At 38.4% G+C, this 22,878-nt stretch overlaps 1 protein-coding gene across 1 annotated transcript in view; it reads right to left on the reverse strand.

The window, feature by feature from the left end:
* Positions 1-22,878, reverse strand: part of WSCD1 (WSC domain containing 1) — a 404,046-nt gene that overhangs the window by 197,486 nt on the left and 183,682 nt on the right. The window lies entirely within an intron of this gene.

Raw genomic sequence — 22,878 nt, forward strand, 5'->3', positions numbered from 1 at the left:
TCTTCCCAATAATGAGAGTTTTAGGTTTCCCCATCTTTCCAGGTCACCTTTTATTTGATTCACTACACTATCATAATTATCCTTTTTGAGTGAAGTGCATCTAGCCGTAATGTTAATCCCTAAATATTTTATTTTCTTGACTATTTCTATATCCGTGATTTCGGCCAGATTACCTTTTTGTTTATTGGTCATATTTTTAACAATCATCTTGGTCTTATTTCTATTTATTCGCAGTCCGGCAACCTCACCATATTTAGATAATTCTTCCAATAGCTTTGGTCCCGTCTGACATGGATCCTCCATAATAAAAACTAGATCGTCCGCGAAAGCTTGCAATTTAAAGGTTTCCTTTTTAATGGTTAATCCTTTTATCTTTGGGTCGTTTCTTATAGTTCTCGTTAATACTTCAAGAGTCAATATAAACAGCAACGGTGATAAGGGGCAGCCTTGCCGTGTTCCCTTTTGAATTTGAAACTTGCTAGATGCTTCCCCATTAATAATTATTTTTGCTTCCTGATTGTCATAAATTGCCCTAATTATATTTATAAATTTTTCTCCCATATTCATAAAGCTAAGCTGTTGGCACAAAAAAGACCATTTAACATTGTCAAATGCCTTTTGGGCGTCTAAGAAAAGTAATGCCATCTGTTGTTCGCTATGTAATTCATAGTACTCCAATGTATCTAATATTATTCTAATGTTGTGCTTAGTGTGTCTCTTAGCGAGAAAACCATTTTGATCTGCGTGTATGAAATCATTCAGAAATCGTTTCAATCGTTCCGCTATAATTGATGTAAATATCTTGTAGTCCGAATTAAGAAGTGATATGGGTCTGTAATTTTGGATTAATGTATGGTCTGTGTTATCTTTCGGAATAAGGGTTATGTTTGCCTCTAGCCAAGATTTAGGCGTCCTTGCGCCTTCTAATGCTGCGTTAAATACCTCCACTAGGGGTTGAGCTAGGATATTTTGTAATTCTTTATAAGTCTCTGATGGAAGACCGTCGGGTCCCGATGCTTTATTATTCTTTTGTGCATTAATAGCTTTTATCACCTCAGATAGTCGAATTTCCTCGTTTAACATATTTCTGGTATCTTCTGTGACCTTAGGTAGTTTGGCTCTTTGAAAATATTCCTCCATTTTCTCCACACTTGCCTTGCTATCTTCTTTGTATAAACGTTCATAAAATTCCTGGGCTATAATTTTTTTTTTTTTCCTCCTGGTGGAATATTCTCCCTTCCTCATCTCGTAGTTCGTGAATCCAGTTTTTCCCCTTTTGTTTTCCCAATTTGTATGCGAGCCACCGGCCCGGTTTATTTGCATTTTCAAAAAAATTTTGTTTCGTGTTTCTCAATTGTTGTGCCAATTTCTCTTTGTCTAGAATGTTAAGTTTGTGTTTAATCAGATCCATAGATTGCTTGATATTCTCTTTTTGTGGATCTTGTTGGAGTGTAACTTCTAAGCTCTTATATTCCTCTTCTAATCTTTCCCGTTGTTGTCTTTTCCCCTTATTTTTATGTACCATATATGCCCTCGCTACCCCTCTCATCATTGCCTTAGCTGTATCCCAATTGTTTTGTACTGAGGTGTCTGTAGCTTTATTTTCCTTAAAGAAAAAACTTAGTTCTCTCTCCATCTTAGATTTGAATTCGTCTTCTTTTAAAATTGCTCTTTGAAGCGTCCATCTGGATATTTTTTTGGAACCTTTCCAGATAAGTTTAATAGGATTGTGATCTGCCCAAGTACCTGTCGCTATATGTACCTCGTCTATTTCTGAACTAATTTCTTTCGTCATCCATACCATGTCTATTCTAGACCATGAGTTATGTCGGTTGGAGTAATATGTATATTGTCTAGCCTTACGATTTCTTTCCCTCCAGACATCTTGGATATTTAGTTCCTCAGCCAAGTTAAGAAAAGATCTCGGTAGAGTTCTTCTCTTCTTTTTCCTAAGCGTCTTTCCCATATAATCCAAATTTATATCTAGGATAGCATTAAAATCTCCTATTAAACAAATCTCCTCATAATCAATGCTAATAAAAAGATATTTTTATAGTCTATCTTTAGGAATCCCAAAAAAGAAACAAGTTCAGTTGTTTTTTTTAAATCTAACCCTTGCCTTCCTTTTGTGCCAATCATACTCCGCTCTTGGTATCTTTAAATCCTAAAACGTATCTTCCTTTCTTCCTAGACCCCTTATTCGAATCCAGGGAGCGTATCCAAAGTTCAGTTTTGCAAGGAAAATGTCCCCTTTGTAATCATTGTATTTTTGCTTTGGTAGTTCGGTTTTTGGTGGTTGATATAATATAATTGTCATTAAATCAGTCAAATCTTTTTGTTCTTCCAATTCTGTCTGGGTTAGGTAGAAAGTAGTAGCTGGTATTATGTTTGACATTTGATTAATTGAATTCTCAATATAGTGTATTTGAAGGCCTTTAGTGTCTTCATTCTTGGTGTTGCTTTCTTCAGGTGCTGTTACTTCTTGGCTTGTAAGTTTTGTACTTACTATTAAAGTTTGGACTTTAAGGTTTTCTGTAGGTTGCTTTTGTTGTTCTTTGAAATCTCCTATTTTAGTGTTAGTTTCCACTTCTATTTGGTTTTGGGTTATCTTTTCCTCATTTACAGTCAGAGTTTGATTTGGTGGCTTTAAATTGTCAGATTTTTCTTGGAGCTTGGCTTTAATTTGCTCTGTCATTGCCAAGATCGTGTCCAGTATTAGTTTATAATCAAGTGGCGGGATGTATTTATCCATTTCGTTGTTATTTACAGTTAAATCTTCCATGAAGGCTGTTTTAATAATAGTCAAAGATTTTCCACCTCCTGTAGAGTTGTATTCAGTGCCAGGTGCTCCCACACTTATCTTCAAGAACAGCTCTATTGTTCAGTCAGCTCTCACAACAGAAAAAGGAAATTTACTAGCTGTACCAGGTTTCACCACAAGATATCATCAATAACATATAACATGCAATGTAAGAGGTTTTTTTCTTTTTCTTTTTCCAAATTAATATAGAACTTTTGTAGGATTAGTCCAAATTTTTTCTTTAATTCACAGTTTAAAGAGAGAATAGGATAGTGAGTCCTCAGCAACAAATAGAAGCTTTTTAGTAAATACAGCTGAAATTGCTTAAATTCTTTGCTGCATTAATTGGATTTCTTTTGTGACTTTGAGGCTTTAAGATTTGTTCCCAAAGTAGATATTTGCCGTTTTCTTAAAAAATGGGGAAGGAGATTTTCAGGAAAGTCCCACAGGAAGATGATTAAGAGAATAGGAAATGTAAAAGCTCACCCAGGTCCTCCAGATTGCTTCTTAGTGCTAGGTAGTACTTTTGGCTTTCGGCAGGGAGCAGCTTAGTGATCAGCCATCTTTATGGCCAGTCTCTTCTTCTTCGGGCCAAAGGAGATGTTCCCAGATTCCAGCAGAGGGCTGCCACCCTTCCGTGATCACAGGGAAGTCCTCCTCTTGGTAATCACCCCTCCAGGGTGATTTTTGACCCTTTTCAGGGTCCTCCAAACAAGAAAGAAACAGACGGCAGGAGACAGACTGTCCCTGAATGTCTGGAAGTGCCGCGCGCATGAACCGGAAGCCTCTACAATCATAACTACTTAATAAACAACGTCTGAGTCCATTAGTAATTCAGTGATACATATTAACTTCCTCAATCTAGGTACAATACTACACCATTCAGTGCTTCCTCTCTTCTTCCAGTACATTTTCCATATTGGGCAAATACAATTCTTATTGCTGTTAATACATATATAATTGATTATCAGCATCTTTATTACATTTTTCTAATATATATAACATCAGTAGTATCAGTTTAGAATATATTTTCTAACCAAAACATACCTCAATTGCATTTGCACTTAATATCCATTTGTTCAATCAATATCCTGTTTTTCCTGTTGTTGTTTTTTAAAAATTGATTTCCCATCAGTGTTCAAAGTGTCTCTATTGCTTATAATTTTCTCATAATAAACTATATTTGGGTAACCAAAGGCTTCTCTTGTTCAAACCCTCTTAGCATTTTCATATTTCCCTTCTCACATCAAAATATAAAATTCTAGTTATAAATCCTATCTTTCTAGTTCTAATAACACTTCTATTTCTAACATATTACCTATTCTCTTAGCCATTTAAAAACATCTCTTTAATAGTATAATATCCCATCTAATGGGTCAGGACCTCTATTTTCTTCAGTCTTAGTCTAGCTTTCCTTTGCCAACTAATTTTCCAGGTCAATGCCTTTGAATCATCAAATAGTTCTTCCTCTATTTTTATGTATATTTTTTAGAATAAGAAAGACAATGTTCTGAGATCTTGACAGGTAAGATGTCTTTTCCATTTCTGGTATTATCGCTATGTCTCCTACTGCTTCGTTTGTCTGAGTCTGTTTATTACTTCCTTCCTTTAAGTCCTCCATCTTTGGATCCACTTCCTCTAATTTCCTTCTATTTTCTGGGTTACTAGTTCCTTCTTTATAGTCATTTTCTGAATTTGTGGATTTAGATTAGAAAATTGTTCTTTTATCTTCTTTGTGTTATTTTTAGTCTCATCATGAGCTAAGGCAATTGTCTCTTGTATTGATTTTAACAGAATTTTTTTTCTGAACTTCATCAACATTTTCTTGTTGATATGTCAAGCTAGGGACTTTGGAGATGTTAGAGATGGTTTTTTTACCATTTAAAGCTGAGTATGGAACATCCATTTTGTTTTTGAATGTGGTCTCTATAGTCCAGTCTATTTAGGGATTTAAAAAGTTTCAGTCAATTGTCATTTGAGCTCCAAGTTATCCAGCTAGCCTACCAGTCCATCCTTAAGCCTCCCCTAAGCAAATATAAGCAAAATTCATTTTTTTCTGTACAATGAAAAACATGTCCTTTCTGTACAAAGAGAAAAAAGGCAATTAAAAGTTGTTCATCAGTCAAAGGTTTATAATCCAAAGTATCCCATCATCTCAATCTATAATGCATGTTTCTTCTACAGATAAATAGCTCTATGACACAGCTCTAAAAGTCAGTTAGTATTTATATTCATAGTCCAGGCAGGCCAGTTTTAACATAGTTTATCGTCTTTGCCAAACAGCCCAAAAGTTTTTCCCCCCCTTTTCTCAGCTGTAGTCTTGAGAAGTGAAAGTTTCCAAGGACAACAAAAGTCTTATCTGAGTCTGGGCTTCAAGCCAAGTTTCCTTTAAATATAATAAATTGTAGTGCTGTGGTTCACCACTAGATGTCGTTGATGCCATCTTCCAGTTTTTTAAGTCCAAACTTATATTACAAGCTTTTCAAATCTTTTTTTAAAGAAAATATCTCAAAAGCAATTTTAGTCCCAAAATTTTAAAGCTATATAAATGTATTGATTCTAAATTAATCTTGTAATTTTCACTGTTTTCCCCCAAGCGATTAATTTGCTGCTTTTCTTTTACTGAGGGAATGGTACAGAAATTCCCCTTCCCTCTCTCCTCAAGGAGGCTTCTTTGCTTTGGGTGGTTTTTTCCAGGAAAAAGCCTTAAAGTCATAAAGAGAGCATAGGGTCTCACCCATTCCATCCACGTTGCTCGAAAATTGTTCATTAGTGCTTATTTTCTTCGGTTATCAGCAGCTTCTGACTGACCACATGAATGTAGCCAGTCTTTCCCCCACCAGTTTGGAAGGCTTCCTCAGATCAAATGGAAGGGCTGCTGTCCTCCTGCGATCAACAAGGGTTCCCTCCTTCTTTGTCGCCTCTCCAGGGTGACTTTCAACCCTTTTTAGGGTCCCCAGTAGGACAAAATCGAATGTGGGAGACGGAGCTCCGTCTTCCTGCATCCATTATGCCATGACATGAAACTGGAAGTCTGTCACTATAGTAATTGTTAATCCTCTTCTTCTCTACTTGATTACCCCAAATGAAATCTGCCAGCCTGGGCTATCAAAATGTTGCTCCCTTGTGGGATTGAACCCTAATCCAACCCTAACCTTCCAAAATAAATCTCCAAGGACCCCAGAATAGAGAAGATCCTTTTGCTGGTTTCAGTCTCTGAAGTAGAAGTCTCTGAAAAAAGGACTTTTGAGATGCAAGCAATGACCTCCCAAAAGTTCAAAGCACTGAGATTTAATTGCTTCATTACAGAGCTGTAACTCTCATCAAAGGAAAGGGGGGGGAACAGTCTTTATAAAAGAGAGAGAATCTCTCTCTCTAATGATATTTTACAAAGGTCTGGAGACAATGGACACAGTAATGAAAGCTTTGAATTCATTTAATTTAACGATGTAGCTGGATCCCAAATTTAATGAAAACTTTATAACTTTACTCTTTAATCAGCTTATCCTTCATGAGTATCTTTTCATCTCCCTTTTTTCCTTCTTCCTCTTTCTTTCCTTTCTGGCACAATTAATAAAGAATTCTGATTTCTTGTAGAGTTAGAGAAATGGATGGAGGGAGGGAAGGATGGAGAGATGGATGGATGGAGAAAAGGTGTGCAGTCTTTTTTGGTGAGGATGATTTGACCTTTGAATGATGATGGAGATGGGAATCTAAATCCTGCACATGATCAGAGTCTGGATATAAACTTGAGATGAATAGAATAGAATAGAATAGAATAGAATAGAATAGAATAGAATAGAATAGAATAGAATAGAATAGAATAGAATAGAATAGAATAGAATAGAATAGAAACTGGAAGGGATCTTGGAGGTCTTCTAGTCCAGCCCCCTGCTCAAGCAGGAGGACCTATACCATGTCAGACAGGTGATGGTCCAGTCTCTTTTTAAAAACTTCCAGCAATGGAGCACCCATGATTTCTGGTAAGCTGTTCCACTGGTTGATTGTCCTCACTGTCAGGAAGTTTCTCCTTAATTCCAGGTTGCTTGTCTCTTTGGTTAACTTCCAACCATTGCTTCTTGTCCTTCCCTCTGGTGCTTTGGTGAAAAACCTGGCCCCCTCTGCCTTGTGGCAGCCCCTCAAATACCAGAATACTGCTATCATGTCATTTTAATAATGTCATTTTAATTTCTCCTGCATAGATTGTGTCCTTGTAATGGGCTTAGGAGTCCTAAAGTAGCTATTAGAAAAAATAATTGGGAGTGGGGTGTGACTTGCAGTCATAGATGAAGGTATCAAATTAAATGGGATCAACCACAGAAGGAATTAACAACCTATTCCAGACTGTCTTGCCAAGAAAGACAAATGGACATCCACAACTGGGACAGCTCTCCACATATAGCTGGAAGATGACCCCCTGTTTGGAATTGATCTAACAAAATACTGGGTGACAGCAGACAGCAAGTACTATGAAATGGTTGGATTAAAGTTTTTTTAATTAAACTGATTAACTCTGACCTTTACTATGTAAGGGGTCCTTGGTGCTCTCTGAGCTTTGTTTTCTTGCAGACATTTCATTATCTGAACAATGTGAGCACTGATGATGTTACCTAGTTTGGTTAATGTAATGTCTGCAAGGAAAGAAAGCTCAGAGAGCATCAAGGACCCCTCATTTCATCCTTGAGCTACAAATATTCTCCTTTATCAGTACCTTTATTATGTTCTTCCTGCTGTCTTCAAGGGAGCAGTGATGGTATCTATTAACCTTGGCGGGAGGCCCTGAAGAATCTGCACTGTATTTCAAAGAGAGGGAAGAAGTTCAGGAGGGCAAGGACCCCTTCCCTGTTCTTTATTCTTCTGGCAAAAAAGGTAAATGTAGGTTGCAGAGATAGGGGAGGCTACCAACAGGAATACCAACCTTGTGAAATAGGGGGAAAATTGATATGGAGACATATAACTCTAAATGAAGATACCTAGCCTGGTATCAAAATGTTCAGAAACCCACCCACAAGCTCAGAGAGTGAACCTCTACTCTCATCCTACACCTGAACTGCAGACATTCCCCACTAATTGCACATATAACCATACAGCCAGATGGGAAGGGTCCAGTCAATTGTTAGGTGACTGACCTCACACAAAAGAATCAGAATGTCCAGATACTGGAAATCTTGTTCCACTTTGTCTATGGAGATTCTCAGTCATCCAGGTCATAGTTATCCCAAAGGTGCTTTTCAAAAGGCACCTGGACTTTCTTGTTTTTTCCTTGAAAACATTTTGCTTCTCATCCAAGAAGTTGAACTGAACTGAACTGAAGAAGCTTCTTGGATAAGAAGTGAAACAATTTCAAGGGGGGGGGGAAGTCTAGTTGCCTTTTGAAAAGCAACTTTGGGATTTGTTCCTCTTTCCACTGGAAAAATACTAGTTCCCTGTTGGATCTCCTTGATCCAGCTTCAGCCTGCCTTAGTGGCAGGCTGGTTTTAACATGGAGGTCTAATCTGAAGATGCATCCTCAGACTGATAAGCAGACCATCTTGGAATTGTGCAAGAGAGATATGTGGAAGATCCCCATGTCAGATCTACATAAACTATAGTATCCTCACACTAAGAACAAAGGCATGTGTCCTCAAGACACTGGTGTCCACAGAAGGCATTAAAACAAAAAAGGTGGCAGAAGCAGCATTGTGATGCAAGTCCTTTTCCTTTTGTGTAAGCACACAATGCTGCTCCTGCCATCTTGCCTTTTTAGACATCCACTCTCCAGCAGATTTTTCACAGACAATCCTGGCAACATTATGTCCATCAATTCTCAAAGAGTTGGAAGCAGCTAAACAACTATTTAAATTTAACTAGTTGGAATGTTTATCCTCGGTGTATTTAATTATTTAATCCCATCTGCCACACTAGAAAATACAATTCAGAGGAAAATTTTCAAAGAGCTTAAAACAGCCCAGCTTTTTCAGGGAGCACATGAAAGAAGCTGAAGTTATGCAACCCTGGCCTCAGGCATGTTCTGTTTTCCGTTCCATGCATAGTTACCTAACTCATGTATCCTAAAGATGTCTGTTTGCAGGGACACGGTGGTTCAGTGGGTTAGGATGCTGAACTTGTCGATCAGAAGGTCAGCAGTTTGGCGGGTCGAATCCCGAGTGCCACGTAGCAGAGTGAGCACCTGTTACTAGTCCCAGCTTCTGCCAACCTAGCAGTTCAAAAGCACGTAAAAATGCAAGTAGAAAAATAGGGGCCACTACGGTGGGAAGGTAACAGCGTTCCATGCACCTTTGGCGTCTAGTCATGCCAGCCACATGACCACAGAGACATCCTCGGACAAGTGCTGGCTCTTCGGCTTTGAAACAGAGATGAGCACCGGCCCCTAGAGTCAGAAACAACTAGCACGCATGTGCGGGGGAACCTTTACTTTTTTTAAAGATGACTGTAAGCCAGAGAGCAAATATTTTTGGTGATAAAGCCAGCTTTTAATCTTGTGTGCATTTTCAAGCCCTCGTCTCCTAATTAGGAAACTGAGACCCTTTGCAAGACAAATATTTGCAAGGGAAATGCCTTGCAGATAGTTGTTATTGGTTAATTAGGAGAATTGTACACCAAAGTACATAACAATTGTAAACATGACCTTTTTTTCAAGGAAGCTTGAGGATAATGGTCCCTCAGTTCAACCCAACAGCGTTCATGTGGGGGAGCTCAAACAAACAAAAAGGTTGGTTGCAACATAGCAGTTGAAGACCCATGCCTTGATATGTGTGTAAAATATCAATGCAATGCCACAACTGCCATCTTGCCTGCTTTGACCCACACCCTAAAGTTGAACCCATTTGATTGCAAAATGGAAAAAGCTGCGGTAAGCTAAAAGATGTTGGATTTTGAATAAGCAAGGCAGAAAAAACATTGATGTTTTTGAACAATGGTGTCAGAGAAGACTGCTGAGAATATGGTGAACAACCAAGAAAGCAAACCAATGGATCACCAAACAAATCAACCAGAATTTTCATTAGTGGCAATAAATGACTATCACAGAATCATAGGGCAGGAAGGGACCTTGGAGGTCTTCTAGTCCAACCTCCTGCCCAAACCAGGAGTCCTAATTCCATCCTGGGCAAATGATTTTCTAATCCTTTCTTTAAAATCTTCAATGATGGAGCACTCACAATTCTGGGAGGCAAGCTATTCCATTGATTAATTGTTCTCATTGTCAGGAAGTTTCTCCTTAATTCTAGCTTGGATCTCACTCTGACTAGCTTCTACCAGTTGCTTCTTGTCCTGCCCTCAGGTGCTATGGAGAATAATTGATGTCCTCTTCCCACTGACAGTCCTTCAAGTATTGGAAGACTACTATGACTTCTTTTTGTTAAGCCAAACATAGTTCCCTTAATGTCTATGGAGATTCTCAGTCATCCAGGTCTGGTTGTCCCAAAGGTGCTTTTTCAAAAGGCAATTGGACTTTCTTTGTTTTTATTTGAAGACATTTCCCTCCTCACCCAAGAACTGAAGAAGCACCTTTAGGACTAGTTCCCTTAACTGTTCATCATACCATTTTGCCTCCAGACCCCTTATCATCTCTGTGGCTCTCCTCTCCTCTGCATTCTTTCTAGGGCCTCAGCATCTTTTTTGTATTGATTGGGCTTAAATTATCTTACTTTGTATACATTATGTGAAGATTTAGTTCCCTGGAAAGATTCTAATGCTGGGAAAGAAAGAAGGAAAATGAAGAAGGTAACCACAGCATAAAGTGCATGGCTGAGAAAAAGAACTTGATAAAGATGCCAGGTGATGTTTGATATGATATAAAATCTACATATCTATTTGTTTGTTTGTTCATTTGATTTACAAAGTTAAAGTTGCATTTTTAGAAGACCTCTCAATGATTAATTATTCTAACTGTCAGGAAATTTCTCCTTAGTTCTAGGTTGGTTCTTTCCTTGATTAGCTTCCATCCATTGCTTCTTGTTCTGCCTTTAGATGCTTTCTAGAATAGGTTGGCCCCCTCTTCTTTTGTCAAGATGGTAGGTCTACCACACATAAAAAAAGTGGGCAGGACTTTGATTTCACGGTCAGAGCACCATCTTGACTTTTTTTACCTTCCCATGAATATCCTTACACAGCAGCAGAAACTTTTAGGAGCAACAGATGCTTATATATATATATATATATATGTATATATGTATATATGTATATATGTATATATATATGTATATATATATATATATATATATAATATATATATATATATATATATATATATATATATATATATATATATATTGCTAAGCTTGTAAGCCGCCCTGAGTGTTCGGAGAAGGGCGGGATATAAATGGAATTAAAATTTAAAAAAATAAAAAATATGTTTTCAGTAATTATAACCATGACCTCCTGAGGTATTGGCCCTGAGTGAAATTTATTTATTTATTTATTTATTTATTTATTTATTTATTTATTTATTTATTTATTTATTTATTTATTTATTTATTTATTAATGGGATTTATATCCCGCCCTATCTCCCGAAGGACTCAGGGCGGCTAACAACAAAACATATAATAAGTACAGAAATTAACATAAAAATAAAAATAAAATCATCTGAGCAATAAATTAAAATTAAAAATTAAAAATAAATTAAAAATTGTAAATATAATTAAAATGCCTATCAGTCCAGGTCAGCCAGGTGGAAAAGGAGTGTTTTGAGGCCGTGGCGAAAGGACTGGAGAGGGTGATATTTTTCTGAAAAAATTTCAGAGAGTTTTTTATATTCTCACCTTCCTTCCCCACAAAATAAAGGCATTTTTCAGATATTCTTCTTTGGGGTTGGTATCACTCTTCGTTATATTTGAATGCTGCAGTATAATCAACCAATATTTCTTTCCCACAGAATGTTCTGTGACCTTAGATATAATCTTGAAAGATCTCCAACAGTCGTAACTAAATAGTAATTTTTCAGATCAGCCATGACTTGATTCAAGCAAATGAGCTGAGATTCAAAGAGGACATGATCTTATTTTAGTTGGCAATGTAAGGTCAAATTGTTTTGCTATGAGCCAAATCAGAGATGCTATTGAAAAAGAAATAAGTCCATTGGCTTTGATAGGGAAGCATCAAAATGCCAGCAAGTGCTCCATTTTTTTAACAGATGTAAACAACATACATAGATGAGTTGTTAAAGGACATGAAACATGCCAGGTTCAGTTGGCTATTTTTGAAGGGATACATTGAAATGAATATTTGAATTATTCTGTCAGGGAATTGCAGGCAGGTGTCCAAATGAAGTCAGAGACACTGACACGAACTTGTAGTTTTATATAAATAAATACATTTAACATCTATATTTACAGCAGACAAGATAGTCAGGCAGAGAGGAGCATCATGAGGTAAAACATAAAGCATTCAGGGCGCACAGACGAAAAAGGTGGGAATAAGGGAAACTCCCCCTTTACACTCACAGCAACCAATCATAGTGTAGATTGCCTCACATGAACCAGCATTCTCCAACCAATCAACTATAATTGTGTGTTCTGGCCCATTGTGCAATTTTACTGTTCCAGCTACTAAATTTAAATATCTTAACATTCTAAGACAGAAGTTGCAGTGGTTTGTAGGAACAAGTCTCCAAATTCTCCAGCAAAGATCTTACGTTTTGTGGAACCAATGCAGAAAGTGTCCTGTTCTAGTTTTGTTAAAAAAATAAAAAATAAAAATTTCAAAAAGAACATAACATAAGCTTTCATTTCTCAGTTTTCCCTCGCTTCTCATGTGGCAATGTTTTGCATGGCCTTGCTAGCTAGCTATCGAGTGCCATTAATTTGGGTGGGGGGATATGCTTCCTCTGATTGTTGGGAGTTTGGGGGATAGTAAAAGATTTAGTGTAGGTAGTTGTCAAGTTTTCTGAATTTTTAATTTTGTGAAGGCACCCAGACTTGTTTGGAGAAGAGGAGCCTAGAAATGCAATAAAATAAATTAATGAATTAAATGATTTTATTCATTTATTTGTTTGTTAAATTTATCTACCCATTTCACCAAGGGGGCCAGCCTTGGCAGCTTACAATAATATAAATCAAAAAAATAGTGATTAAAATAAATCTAAGAATAACAATAGTAAAGGAATAAAACTGTAATAATAAATACTGTAAATAATAATTAAATAATTTTGGATTTACCTTAGCCATAATCTCTTTCTCATGAGCAAGGCTTGGTTGTATTACGTTGCTGCTTGTTGAAAGTGCTCTATGTAAATTAGTTCATTAGCAGAAGTGAGAGGACCAGGTTGGCCGACAATGCACTGCCACAAAGATAGGTACAGTAGGTCACTGAGGAACAGGCTGGCACAGAACAAATGGTATTTGTAGCCATGCTGTCTTTCCCGCCCCCTCAAAAATAATAAATGTTTACAGCAGTCCTCCAAATAGTCACCTGGTACCCCCTTACTGATGGTTGAGGTGCTTAAATCATTCCCAATCAATATCAGCCCTTTGAGGTAGACCAGACTTGGAAATGAAAGTCATGCAGGTTAATACTATTTTTATTATAAGTTTATATTGACAGAAATTTGCAAGTCTTGAATACACTTCCTCCCTCACTCCTTTTACCTTTGTGGGAACTAGGGAGGGTCTTACCTGAGATGTTTTCTCAGGTTACAGTTCTGGTCTGGACTCAGATTTCTTTTATCTGATTATTGTCTTGGTTGCGGCTCTTCCTCCTGTTCCTCAACATTATTCCTTTTTCCCTTTACAACCCTGCAGAATTTAAAAATAAGATTTGATCCAAGAAGTTAAACTATCTTACTTTGGGCACATCATGCAAAGAACCAACTCTCTAGAAGGTCTAATGCTGGAAAAGGTAGAAGAAAAGAGAAGCTCCATTTAAATGTCTATTTTTCCAGCCTAATCATTGGCGAAAGGAGGAACAGCAATAATGCCCTGGGATCCTATCAAACATTTCTTAGCTTTGCAAAAGGTTTAATTTACCAGAGTGAGGAAGAGACAATATTATTGACATTTTGGTCAAGGGGAAATGTCACAGGATTGATCTGTGTGACTGAATGCTTCTTGGAACAGGAAGTGGGGTGGGAGAGAGAGAAAAGATTATCAATAGCATAAATTTCAGCAAATGGCAAGTAAGACACTTGTCTCTGTCAAAAAGTATTATCAAAGTCACATAATTCCCATCAGTGTTATTGGCATGCAGGAAACTACAGGGCATAATGAGAAATGTTATAAGAATATTGAGAAAGGGTTGACAGAATCATAACATGGAGTCATCAAACTTTTCACTTGAAATTAGTTTCCACATTCTGCAAAATGGATCACACATTGTGAAGGGCTGTTTTCTAACACACTAGAAACACCTTCCTAAAAACCTCAACGTAGCCACCAAAGGATCATAAACATAATGGAACTGGCTGATACCTTAGAGGCTATCAGTCTAACCCCTGCTTGATGTCTATGGAGATTCTCAGTCATCCAGGTCATTCATGGTTGTCCCAAAGATGCTTTATCGAAAGGCAACTGAACTTTCTTGGTTGTTTCCTTGAAGATGTTTGGCTTCTCATCCAAGAAGCTTCTTCTGTTCTGACTGAATGGTGGAGGAGGAAAGGATTTCTGCAAGAAATATAAATCTTTCCATCCTTCACCATTCAGCCAGAACTGAAGAAGCTTCTTCAATGAGAAGCAAAATGTCTTCAAAGAAAAACAAAGTCCAGTTATCTTTTGAAAAAGTTATCTTTGGGATAACCCTTGCTTGGCTACTAAAGATCTGTGAAAGCATTTTGATTGACTCCTTGACTCATGGAGTTGGAAGAAACCTCAAAGATCATTAACACAGGGTCTGTTAATTCAGAAGAGCTGGGAGGGGAAGGTATATGAAGCAGAAAACCAATGTATCTTGAAAGACTCTAGATTAATGAAAACTTTACAATTTACCAGGGAGGCCACACTTCACAACCCACCTAGGATAAAAGCAGGGCTTTTTTTCTCATAGAACGCTTAGAACGGAGTTCTGGCAACTTTTTTGGATGGAACCTTGTAGGGTAAGCAAGGTGGGTTGTATGACATGTGTGAGTTCCAGCACCTTTTCCTTTTACAAAAAAAGCACTGGATAAAAGATTTAGGAGTTGGAATATTTATATCCCAACAATTTTCTGATTATTCACTAATGAGCCTATCCAGATTATGTGAGAAATGAAACCTCTCTGGAGGAAATCTACGGGGTTCCCTAATCTAACCAACTTGTTCAGACTGAAGAAGCTACTTCAAGGAAGAGTGAAATGTTTTGGACCAACAAGAAAAGTCCAGTTGCCATGACTCAACTTCCAGACAACTCTACCTGGATGACCAAGAATCTTCACTGACAAAATTTTATAATTTTACTCTTTAAACAGTCTATTCTTCCCAAGTATCTTTTCATCTCCCTTCTTTTTTTCTTCTTCTTTTCCCATAAAGATATTTTACAAAGGTCTGGAGACAATGGACAGAGTAATGAAAGCTTTGAATTCATTGAATGCTAATGATATAGCCGGATTGCAGATTTAATGAAAACTTTATAAGTTTAGTCTTTAATCACCCTATCTTTCATGAGTATCTTTTCATCACCATTTTTTCCTTCTTTCTCTTTGGCACAGTACCTAAAGAATTGTGATTGCTATTAGAGAGGCAGAGAAATAGATGGATGGATAGACGATGAGTAGGGCAAAGGTGCACAGCCTCTTTTTTTCCAGAGGGTGATTTGACCTTTAGTTGACAAGATGGTGATGGGGATCAGAATCCTGCACATGATCAGAGTCTGGATATAAATTTGAGAAGAATAGAATAGAATAGAATAGAATAGAATAGAATAGAATAGAATAGAATAGAATAGAATAGAATAGAATAGAATAGAGCTGAAAGGGACCTTGGAAGTCTTCTAGTCCAATCCCCTGCTCAAGCAGGAGAATAATATATAATTTAATTTATCCTGCATGGATTGTGTCCTTGTAGTGGGGAAGGAGCCCTTGTGGCGCAATGGTTAGAATGCAGTATTGCAGGCTAACTCTGTCTACAGCCTGGAGTTTGATCCTGACTGGCTCAAGGCTAACTAAGCTTTCCATCCTTCCAAGGTCGGTAAAATGAGGACTCGGATTGTTGGGGGCAATATGCTGACTTGTAAATCACTCAGAGAGTGAGGTAAACAGCCAACATGCTGGCTGAGGAATTTTGGGAATTCTGGGAATTGAAGTCCACACCTCTTAAGCTTATGGAGATTGAGAAACACTGCTCTCCAAATCAGCTGTCCCTCATGGTGCAAAACCATTCTGTCTTTTCAGGAACCAGAGAGACCATCTTTGCCTTTTTCTTCCAACCATTCTTCCATCAGATCATTAAATTCATGTTTGTGTCAAACTGGCTCGGGATCCCTGCCAAATTCAGAAAGAAGGCGGTGAGTGATGACAGGAGTCTATCCTGACAAATGATTCATTCATGGGCTGTGAATATTTGCTTCTGGGCTGCAGCCAACATTGATCATCTGAGAAACGGAAACCACTGCAGGTGTCCGTGCCACTGTTGTTGCTCAGAGCTTAGTTAAGAGATTGGAAGGAAAAGGAGGAGGAGTTTTTGGATGGTATCCAGCTTTTGCTTCCTGAGACTCTTCCCTTTGAGAAGTGACAATTATGTCTTCAAGACGATGAATGCATCAAACAGTGACCAGAGGGGAAGGCATAAATAAATCTAGATCTTCATAGCATGTTAGGAGATCGATATGTGCAGTGCTCTACACAGATGGTTTAGGGGCATGAACTGAATGGGCGATTATTTGAAAGTTTGTCTTTTGGAAGCGGTCTCACATTATCCCTAAATCATGTGAATTGTTCTCCTTCAATTTGTAGGTTTTGTTTTTCCTGTTGTTTTATCCTGGAGGAATCACTTGGTATTCTAGCCAATCAGAGAAAACATAAAGAAAGGAGTAATGCTTATAAAACAGGGGTATCCAACCTTGGCAACTTTGTGGACTTCAACTCCCAGAATTCCATAGCCAGCATGACTGGCTGTGGAATTCTGGGAGTTGAAGTCCACAAGTCTCAAAGTTGCCAAGATTGGACACCCAGCTATAAACCTATTTCATCAGATTGTTTCCACCTGGGATGACTTAACTCAGCTAATTGAGAGAGTGAGCTTTGTCTGGTTGGCTAGACCAAGCTAATTGAGAGTGAGGTCAATGCTGAATGGTGCAAAAAAAAAATTATTCCTTTTAGAACAAATTCTGTGGAAGTTCACCAATGCTTTTACTGCTGCTGAATTGTTGGAAAGATGTCATTACTTTTCAGCACCAATCTAAAAATGCTGTAATGCCCTACTGATTCTTACTATAAAAGCTTTAAATGGGACAAAAAAGCTCATTTTTACAGGACTCTTTCGCACAGTTAATCTCTGCCAACAAGATTGCAATTCTATTATTTGACAAAATTGTGTCCAATGAAATTGCCTTGTAGCATAAAGGTCTTGGCATTTAATGTTTGGTGGGATAAATCCCACATGGATCTTAAGACAGAAGAGAAAGATTACATTTTAAATTAACATTCTTGTAAAGCCACACCATTTGTTGCTTTCCCCATTTAAGTCTTTTCCAAGTATAATATTGAATTGCAAAGAGATCACCCATATGAAATAGCTTTCAAATCTTCTTCAAAATGAAATACACAGTTAACCCTTAGTATCCTACTATGCTAGTCAAAGGTAAATAGCTGTCAGGTGACAATAACCAGGTTCAAAAGATAGAAAAGTTTATTATTGTTACCTCTAACACAAGAATCTAGTCAATTAACCAGTCAAAGCTAAATTAGCACTAGATAAAGGTCAATGGAATTCACAGTTGGCTGCACTTAGGTCTTTTGTGACAACACAATGATTCTAAAATGATGACAAGTTTAACCCCACATTCCAGCTCTGCCTCTTCTCCTACAATAGTAAGTATATTCAGGACCTATTCCACATACACATAGGTAAGTTAATTCCTCCTAACCCTAAATCTAACCCTAACCCTAACCCATGTCTAAATAAAACAGGAATCCATAATCCATAAAAGTGACTGACACAATCCCAAAAAGTAAGTTTTTATCAAACGGTATTTTATTTCTTTATTTAAATCTCACAGCAATCTTGAAATTTGGTCTTTGTATCTGCTTGTTGACATCACAAGTACAACTAAGTAATTTAATGTGACATAAATGTAATGACATGAAGCATGTTGATGCTGTTTGTGCGAGGATGGTAACATTAGGGACATCTTCCAAAGTCTCACTTTCATTCTAATGTTTTGTATTTTGTACCTATTTGGTAATGTTCCATTTGTGAAAAGGTGGATAGGAGAACTAATTTCCAATTCATGTTACTCTGGCATTAGATCATTCTTGCTAGCGCTGTCCTATTTCCATTTCAATTTATGATGTTGGCAGGGGCAGAAGCATTAGAACTCTCAGATTATTATTGCTAATTGAATAAGCAATAATAATAAAATAATGTGTTATTTATGGCAATGAGCAGGGATGTTTGCAGGGAGGAGGTTGAAAAGGCAAAATGGTGACCACAACCAAGGGAGGGAGGGAAGAAAAATAAGAAAGAAAGAAAGAAAGAAAGAAAGAAAGAAAGAAAGAAAGAAAGAAAGAAAGAAAGAAAGAAAGAAGGAAGGAAGGAAGGAAGGAAGAAAGAAAGAAAGAAAGAAAGAAAGAAAGAAAGAAAGAAAGAAAGAAAGAAAGAAAGGAAAGAAAGAAAGAAAGAAAGAAGGAGGGAGGGAGGGAGGGAGGGAGGGAGGGAGGAAGGAAGGAAGGAAGGAAGGAAGGAAGGAAGGAAGAAAGAAAGAAAGAAAGAAAGAAAGAAAGAAAGAAAGAAAGAAAGAAGGAGGAAGGGAGGGAGGGAGGGAGGGAGGAAGGAAGGAAAGGAAGGAAGGAAGGAAGGAAGGAAGGAAGGAAGGAAGGAAGGAAGGAAGAAGGAAATGAAGGGAGGGAGGGAGGAAAGGAGGGAGTGAAGAGAAATAAGAAAAAATGAGGGAAGGAGGAAGGAAGGAAGGAAGGAAGGAAGGAAGGAAGGAAGGAAGGAAGGAAGGAAGGATTTCCAATGCTTTCCACAAGCTCAATCAGGAAATCAATAGGAAGTAAGAAATTGCTCACACTCCCAGTGATTTTTTTTTGTCTGCCCATTTTAATTTGGCTTCTCTGTTTAGGGAAGGAAATATCTCTGAAAAGATGACCCAACAGGTCATGGGTTGCTAGTATCTACTTAATAGTAAGATCCATGAAGTTCAGTTGATCTTACTCCACATTACTGTTTTTTTAAAATCACAAAGGCAACCTATAGTCTAAGCTACCAATTATACATCCTACCCAGGGTTGTGAATCTTTTGGAAGTTCTTGCACATTTTCAATCTTTTTAGAACAATGAATAATTGCTGCAGATGGTTATTAAAAGGGTCAGTAAGATCACTGGTTTCCAAAGGGACTTGACCCTGAGAGATGCTGAGATTCATTTACAAGCTCATGGTGTGAGTTAATTGCTATACTTCAGAGCTAACAAAAGATGACAATAGTTAGTCATCTTCTGGATGCTGCCCAAAAGTGTCACCATGAATGATGCTTCACAGATATCACACAATTTATCTCCCTCTTCACAACACGAAGAACATGCAGTCTTATGTAGCTGATAAGCAAAAGGAAAAAAGAGATCTCTCCAGATAGTTTGCCTTTACAAAATCCTAATAGGTCTGCATTAGGCTGAAGACAATGTGACATCTCTGGTTTTCCCCATAGTTTAATATAAGATTTTTATGGGGTTATGTTTGAATTAATGGGTGGATATGGGCAGCCGTTTTGTCAAATGAAGGAAAGAAAGGGGGAGAAGAAGGAAGGAAGGAAGGAAGGAAGGAAGGAAGGAAGGAAGGAAGGAAGGAAGGAAGGAAGGAAGGAGAGGTGGGGAGGGAGAGAGGGAGGGAGGGAATCAACATTCACTACTGATCAAAAAACACCACTTTATTTCTCTGGGGTGGGAAATATATACTGTATAATCTTATGTGTAGGAGATGCGCAAGCTAAGCCCGAGGGAGGAGTCAAACACCTCATCAGTCTTGAGTCCCTTCACATTGACAAGAGATCTAAGTCCAGCCCACTTTGAATCCCACTGTCTCTTATCTACTGCCAATTTGCTTGGACTTTTAGTAGTTCAGATTCTGGTAGAGAGCTTAAGCTTGCAATAAACCATTATATACATTTGAATTTCCTGCCACTATTCCTGAGACATGGTTTTCCTTATTCTCACATGAACCAGAAGTGATTGATGGATTTAGTGATTCCTTCCTTCCTTCATTGACTGATTGTGTGTCTCAAGTCATTTTCAGCTTCCAGTCACCACATAGATGAATCTTCTCCGTGACAATCTATTTCTAACTTGGTCTTTCAAGTCTCCCAACAATGTCCCCATTGCCATTGTAGCTAAATCCATCCACCTCTTTCATTTTAGGCAATTATTATTTAGCATACGACGAGAACATGTCAGCAGAGAAGTAAACATATATACACAGTGTATGTAATTATAAGTAAAACTACTATGGGGTTATCGCAGTGATCTCATAACTAGATGTCCAATTCAGTTATCCAGAGATTGTCTCTGTTGTTGCTTTGTGCAGATCTTCTGGGGAACCAGGGAATGGATGTTATGGGCAATCTTGTGTAACATGTTTAATAGCTTGTGTATCGGTACCACAATCACAACAAAGGGAATCTTTCTATCCCCACTGCTACAGGGCGGAGGCACTTCTTCCCATTTTAAGTAAGACGAGGGGGAATCTGCAACAAAGTAAGCTTTCACAACACTCCAGAAGGTGGGGACCTTTTTAATTTGTCCGTTTAATGACCTTTGTTCAGTGTTTGCATTGCAGTTCTTTGGACTGTCCTGTTTTGGACTGTGTCTGATTTTTTACAGGTGATTGTTTTACCTCTGCTTTTAAATGAAGTGTTGTTGTAAGATGGGTGGCAAGCAAAATAAATAAATAAATGTTTTGCTCAGCAATTAGAGGTCCTTTGGGAGGAAAAATGATATGCAAACTGAGAGAACAGTAGCAGCAATCAGCATTTAGTATTTAGAAGAAATATTTGGAGTAGTTTGTATTTGTCACAAGTTGAACATGGAGCGGGTGTGTAATCAAGAAGCCAGATAGACTAACTGAACAGTTGAATTTTGCATGATTAAGTTATTTTATTTAGAAAGTGGGGATTGCAAAGATGATATGATTGATATGTTTAAGTTGGCTTAGAATCAATGTCGAATTGAAACTGATCTTAAAAAATGAGGTCAGCTCACTTCTCGTGTCCTTGATATCTCATAAATGAAGAACACAGTAAATGGTACAGTTTCATGATAGGAAAAAAAACTGAAGCAGAACAACACACTCAAATGTGCACCCAAGGATAACATGAGCCACCTTATTCCTAATGCATTGGTTCTGCTTCAAATGGCAATTTTCTGATCAGGCAATATTCAGTTCCCAGGATACAAAAGTCAAAAGGATTTTGGAAGCATGCCAGACAAAAGCTGGTTTTCAGCCCACCTTTGGTGTCAGCTCTCTTCCTGGAGCACAGAAAAAAGCCAATCTGAATTTTCTGCGAGTTGCCCCTTCCCCATGACATCAAGTGGAAAGAGACAAGTAGCTGAAAAAAGTGCAGAGAAGAACAACAGAGATGATTAGGGGACTGGAGGCTAAACTGTATGATGAACAATTGTGGGAACTAGGTATGTCTAGCCTCACGAAGAAAAGAACTAAGGGTGATATCTGTCTTCCAGTACTTGAGGGCTGTCACATTGAAGAGGGGGTCAATCTATATAGGAGCCATGACCAGGGGGGCTTTTGCCCAGGTTCGCCTGGTGCGCCAGTTGCGACCCTATCTGGACCGAGATGCCCTACGCACAGTCACTCATGCGCTCGTGACCTCCCGTTTAGACTACTGCAATGCTCTCTACATGGGGCTGCCCTTGAGGACCACTCAGAGGCTTCAGCTGGTGCAGAATGCGGCCGCGCGAGTTGTGATGGGGGTTTCCCGATACTCCCATGTAACACCTCTACTCCGCGAGCTGCATTGGCTCCCGGTTGCCCTCCGGGTGAGATTCAAGGTGCTGGTGATGACCTATAAAGCCCTAAATGGCTTGGGTCTGGGATATCTGAGGGAACACCTGCTGCCGGCATCAAGCTCCCTTCGTCCAGTGCGCTCCCACAGGGAGGGTCTTCTCAGGGTGCCACCGGTAAGAGATTGCCGGCGGACAACACCCAGGGATAGGGCCTTCTCAGTGGGTGCACCTGCCCTTTGGAACCAGCTGCCAGTGGAGCTTAGGACTGCCCCCGACCTCCATTCATTCTGCCGGGACCTGAAGACCTGGCTCTTCGAGCTCTCTGGCCCAGGCTGAGAATTTTAATTTTAGTTTTAATTTTAATTTTAACTGGGGTTTTACTTATGCAGGGATGGATATAATTTTTTAAATCTGTTTTTAACTTTTGTATTTTTGTTTTTAATCACCCTGTAAACTGCCCTGAGTCCTTCGGGAAAGGGCGGTATATAAATGTAATAAAATAAAAATAAATAAATAAATAAATATTCTCCAAGGCATCTGAGAGCAGGACAATAGCAATAGCACTAAGACTTATATACTGCTTCACAGTGCTTTACAGCCCTCTCTAAGTGCTTTATAGAGTCAGCACATTGCACCCCAACAATCTGGGTCCTCATTTTACTGACTTTGGAAGGATGGAAGGTGAGTCAACCTTGAGCCAGTAAGAATCAAACTGCTGAAATGCTGGCAGTCAGCAGAAGTAGCCTGCAGTACTGCATTCTAACCACTGTGCCACCACGGCTTCTTAATTGTAGCAATAGCTACAGTAGCAATAGTAAAAGCACTTAGACTTACAGTACTACTTCACAGTGCTTTGCAGCCCTCTCTAAGCAGTTTACAGACTCAGCATATTGCTCCCCAGCAATCTCGGTCCTCATTTTACTCACCTCTGAACGATGGAAGGCTGAGTTAACCTTGACCAGTGAGAATCAAACCACCAAACTGCAGGCAGCCAGCAG

This window comes from Vipera ursinii, assembly GCF_947247035.1.
Source record: "Vipera ursinii genome assembly, chromosome: 1".
In the NCBI taxonomy this organism is placed as follows: Eukaryota; Metazoa; Chordata; class Lepidosauria; order Squamata; family Viperidae; genus Vipera; species Vipera ursinii.